Source organism: Macrotis lagotis, chromosome 1 (genome assembly GCF_037893015.1).
Source record: "Macrotis lagotis isolate mMagLag1 chromosome 1, bilby.v1.9.chrom.fasta, whole genome shotgun sequence".
Classification (NCBI taxonomy): Eukaryota; Metazoa; Chordata; class Mammalia; order Peramelemorphia; family Peramelidae; genus Macrotis; species Macrotis lagotis.
The window spans coordinates 926,059,571-926,064,887 of NC_133658.1; the positions used below are offsets into that span (position 1 = coordinate 926,059,571).

At 42.3% G+C, this 5,317-nt stretch overlaps 1 long non-coding RNA gene across 1 annotated transcript; it reads left to right on the forward strand.

Annotated features, from left to right (window-relative positions):
- Positions 1–1,126: 1,126 nt before the first annotated feature.
- On the forward strand, positions 1,127–4,450 carry LOC141510101 (uncharacterized). The gene is made up of 3 exons (XR_012474772.1): positions 1,127–1,208; positions 1,776–1,920; positions 4,397–4,450. It is a non-coding gene; the product is annotated as an uncharacterized LOC141510101 (long non-coding RNA).
- Positions 4,451–5,317: the final 867 nt, after the last annotated feature.

Consider the following 5,317-nt stretch of genomic DNA (forward strand, 5'->3'; position numbering starts at 1 on the left):
TAGACAACTTTTCCCTATGTTCTTTCCACCAAACCACAACTAACAAGCCCTAACTTGGGGCCAGTCCCTGGGGAGACAAAGGACAAACAATAGTCCTTCTGCCCACAAAGGGCTTCCATTCTACCCAAGTCAGTACATAATTGCAATGCAGACTGAAGGCCATCAGAAGGGGAAAGCAGCATTTGGGGATAAGTACAGATGCCAAATAAACTCTTGAGTGGAATTTTACAAAAGAGGACAGCCTCCCTAAGGTAAAACAATAGCAAGTGTCAGAGGCAGGGACTTGAACCCAAGTTCCATGGGTAATGCTATATACCATCCTGTTGATCTAAGGATTCTTGGTTTTCAAATCCAACATGCTCCATGCTTCAGGTCTCACTGGACTATGGGGAATGGACCTCTCTTTCTCACAGACTATATTACTGCCAGTCCCCTAACATGGACTCAAAGGAGTTAAATCTCCAAGGATTTTTCTTCCTTGTATGTTTTAGACTTACTTCTAGACTGGAGCCTAGAACATTCATTTGTACATGATAGAACCAATCTAGAACAGATTGGTGTCACTCTGTTGAAAGTAGAGTTGAAGACTACTTTCTGAGGGAGTTGGAGGGGAGGGATGAGAGATTGGGGGGAAGCTGTAAAATTTTTTGAATTGTAAAATTCAAAATTGTAAAAAATTCATAATTCAAAATTGTAAAATTCAAAACAAAAAAGTAGAGTTGAACTAAAGTTTGAAAGTTGCTTCAAATACCATTCCATTTTCCATCACCATGTCTTTGCACAGATGGGATCTGTGTGTATTTTCTCCTCACTTTTCTTAGGACCTGTACCTGCCTTCAGACTCAGGTATATGGCCTCCATCTGACCTTTCCTAACCCACTTGCCCACATTGGTAGGGTCCCCCCACACCAGCAAAAACAAACTTCTTTCTAATCAGAGACTGATTGCTTTTGTCAGATGCCTAATCACTATTTGATGATCTCAACTAGATTGCATCTAATTTATCTTATCTACAGAGCAGACCCCGCTTCTCTAGGCCTTGGTTCCTCTCAGAGAAGTTATTTTCCTTCAACTCAGGATGTGGGTGGAGTTTTTCAGAATTCTGATGCCAAAGGCAGTTAGGTTTCAGAACACATCCCAACAGTCACATCTACCTGAAACCAGCTGTGAAGGCTGAAACGTTGACTGGGTCCTCCACTAGATCAGATGTAAGTCTGGGGTTCTGGGTGTGGGCAAAGTTAGACAAAACAGGATTCAGATTTCATCTGAAGTGAGGGGGTTGTCAAAGCTTAGGAAGGAGAGAGAGCTTTTGGGGGGGGGTAGCTTGTCCCATCCACAGCTCAGCAGGAAGGTCCACCATTCCCTGCACTTATTTGGTTATCTGTCTTCAAGGCTTAGCTTCAGGACCAGCTCTTCCAGGTTACCTATCCTGGTTCTTCTGTTGGCATGGAAGATATTTTACCATCATTTCTAGGTTTAACACCATTATTCCTGCCAAACTGTGACTGGAAACGCCCCATCCTCCCCTTCTCATCTCTACCTCTGGGAACAGAGCTAGAGAACCACCTCCTATCAGGGTTTTCCTTAATCTCCCCTTCATTCCTGTGCTTCATCCTTAAATCTATTCTGTATTTACTCACTGGTGTACCTGCTACTCTGCCCCCCCACCCCCTCAGTGGTATGGCATTGCTTCCTTTTTGCCCTTCCCTCCCTGGCTGTGATCTGAATTTACCAGGCTCTTAGTAAATGTTTAAATTTTCTCTTTTAATTTTTAGGAATCTTTGATTTATCATCATACCTCACCTTATGTCATATTCATGGGATCAGAAACTGGAGGATGGAAATGTTCTCAGGTGCCATCTACCCAACCTCCTCATTTTACATTTGAGGGAACTCAAGCCCACAGCTAAAACATCTGGGGTAAGAGATTACTGAGCACAAAGAATTGGGAGAAAGCTGAGGAGGTGATAGGAGCAGGATCAGTCCCCAAATACAGAAGCAAGGAGATCTATGGGAATGCTTAACTACAGGACAGAGGGAAGGGTCCCCACCCAGAGTGGTGGTGTTTGATGTCATTCCCATTGCTAGATCTGTTTCTGAAGTTGAACCATTTGACAAATCCAAGGACTTAATTGATAACCACTTCCTTGTCCATGTGCTGGTGAGAATGGGAGCTACGGCTCCTGCAGGGCAATTGGCAGGCCATCTCTCTCCAAGCATTGCTTGCCTGGGACAATGGCTTCCACTACAGACTGGGAAGTAGAGCCATTGTTTTATGAAGATGGTACTTACTGTTCCTGGAATTTCTTGGGTTTTCTATTAAAAATTGGTTGGCAGTTTGTGTTAGTGTTGGCATGGATGGCTCCTTGTCCTTGTCTGCCAAGATTGCTTCTTCAGAAGATTCGTGGGTCCTAGAAATGAACATGATTTTCCAGATGTGATCAGAGCAGGGCAGAGGATAGAGGGCCTACCCTCTCTCTTCCCCTGAATGTTTTACCTTTGATAAGGCAGCCCAAGGTAGCTTTTGTTTCTTGAATGGCTATGCCACACTATTAATTCAAACTGGTTATTCACTAAAAACTCCCCATCTTTTTAGATGAAGAGCTGACAAACCATGCCTCTCCTAAATACAGGATTTTACATGTATTCTTAGTTAATTTCACAGTATTTTTCTTGCTTCTCATTCCAATATATTAACTGTCCCTCCAGCTTTGTGTCATCTGTCTATTTAATGAGCGTGCCACTCATGCCTTTATCTAAGTCACTGACAAATCTGGGCAAGCCTAGCTCAAGATCCTTTGGGAAGGTCCTCCTTAGCTGAAACTGAAAGATTAGACTCAGTCATTCAATCACTCAAATCTCTCCTCTTTTTCATGAATAGAAGATGGGATGGTCTTTGCTTATTCAGAAATTCTTTTGTCTGATTCTCATAGGTCTGGTCTTTATTCCTCCCACCATCATGGAAATATTTGGTGATAAGTACAATTTCATCAGAAAAGCTTAGTATCATGGGAAGCATACTGATTCTAGGGGTCAAATCCCATTTCTGATGCTTACCAGTTGTATAAACTGCAATTAATTCCTTCACCTCTCTGGCCTTTATCTGTAAAATGAGAAGGATTAAACTACTTGACCTCTGGAGGCCCTTTTAAACTTAGGATTCTGTGATCCCTTCACTGTATAATCTTTAGCAATATCAACAATAATGCTAGTCAGATGGTTTTCTTGATTGAATTTCCACCAAGTAGACTGACTATAGACCAGACTACAATACTATTGGATTATGTGAAATCCCCTGCCTTTTCTAGATAACCTGGTCATTCCTACCTTTGTGACAATATTTCAGTTACAGAATCTCTGTGTTGGAGAGATCTCTTGGTGACAGTCTAGCTAGCCCAACCTTTATCTGGAGACTAGGGTTAGGAGAGGCTAATATGGTGGGGACAGTAAGAAACAAATATCATGTAGAGTTAACAGGGTGGAAGCCAGAGATGTCATGGACAATGAACTCTCAAATCTTAATCCTTTTTTTCCTCTACTGAAAACCAAATATAGCCTTGGTTTTTCACTTCTATTGCTCTCATGGGCAGAAGGAGAGAAAACACCACTTTTGTCTACAATGTCACCAACAAATCAGCATCTCACATCTCACACTGCCTTGGGCAAGCCACTTAACCCTATTTTGCCTTGCAAAAAAATAAAACAAACCTAAAAAAAAATCATTCCTTAAAATCACATGACTTTTTGACTATATTTTAGAGTCAAATTACAGATCAAACTTCCTGGATGCATAAGACTTACTCTTTTGGATTATTTGAATTCCCTTTCTTTAGTTAATTTTTTTCTCCTATAAATTCAGGCTCTATTTTGCTAAATGAATAAGTTTGGGGACATAGATCTATTTTTTCTTGAATTTTCTTGAATTACAATGTATCCCAATTCCCATTGTTACCACTTATGCTCATGCTGGATGAGAAATCTTGTATGTATTTGGACTGGTATTTTAAAATATATCATATGTTTCTTCCTGGCCATTTGTAATATTCTTTCTCACTTAGAGCTTGATGACAATATACGTGGACAAGTTAACTTTCTTCTATTCCTCCCCTCCTCTCCTCTTCTTTTCAGTCTCTTCTCCTGTTCTTTTCTCCTGTCTTTTCCTCCTCCTCCCCCTCTCTTCTCCTTACAGATGAGGAGTAAGTCCTTTTCCTCTCCCTTCCTTCTCTTTCTTCTACTTCATCTTCTCTTTCCCTTTTCTTTCTACTTTCCCTTCTCTTTCTTGTCTTCCACCTTCTCTGTCTCCTTTTATTTCTCTTTCTCCTTCTCTTCCTACATCACATCTAAAGGCTTGGGTCTGGAAAGGAGAAAGTCCTAGCCAGTCTTTCTTTTGTGATAGGTCAAGCTAGCTGTGATCCAGTGCGTTCGTCCCATGCTCAGAATCCTGCTGCCCCAATGTGGGGCTGCGAAGACAGTTTTAAGACTCCACTCCTCTGATCCTGGTGTAATACCAAAGCAATGTGGAGGCCTGCTTTATCATTCAGGTGAGTGGGTGAACTCCATCCTTCCTCAGGGATGTTCACATCTCCAGGTTCATGGTGTCTTGTGACCAAGCTCCTAGATGATGGATGGAAGTTCTTAACCAGATGCTTGGGGCCTCCAGTGAACCTCCCCACAGTATTGCATAGATGTTAGTCAAGAATCTTTTCTAGGTGAATTCACAAGGAACAGAATTAAAGTCGTTTTTATACTGAATAGGATGTGGAACCAGAGTCAAGAAGACCTGGGTTCAAATCCTTCTCAGTCACCTATTAGCTGTGTGATCCTGAGGAAGACCTGAACTTTTCTGTTCTAGGCTGAGGAATCAAAAATGAAATAATCCCTGTCCTCAGGGAGCTTCCATTCTTCGGGGGGGGGGGGGGGGGGGGCGGAATCAAGGGGAAGATGGGATTATGATACATGCACAGATTAATGCAAGGTGGGAAAATGGGGCCAGAGCAGAGATTCCATCAAAGGCCTCAAGGAATTGTGTGTGTGTGTGTGTGTGTGTGTGTGTGTGTGTGTGTGTGCATGTAGAACATTTTCAGTGACCCTTCCACACTGCCTCTATTTCATCAGTAAATATTTCTTAAGCCCCCTTTGCCAGACTTTGGGCAAAGATGGCAGCCCATAGTTCCTACCCTCAGAAGGCCTGTGCCCTACTTATGAGTATGACTTGTGTACATTAAATGGACACTAGCCCTGCAGAGGGTCCCCTGCTAAATCCTGAGTGGATGGCACAGAACGTAAGCTCTATACTGGGGGTCAGCAGAGGGAGTGA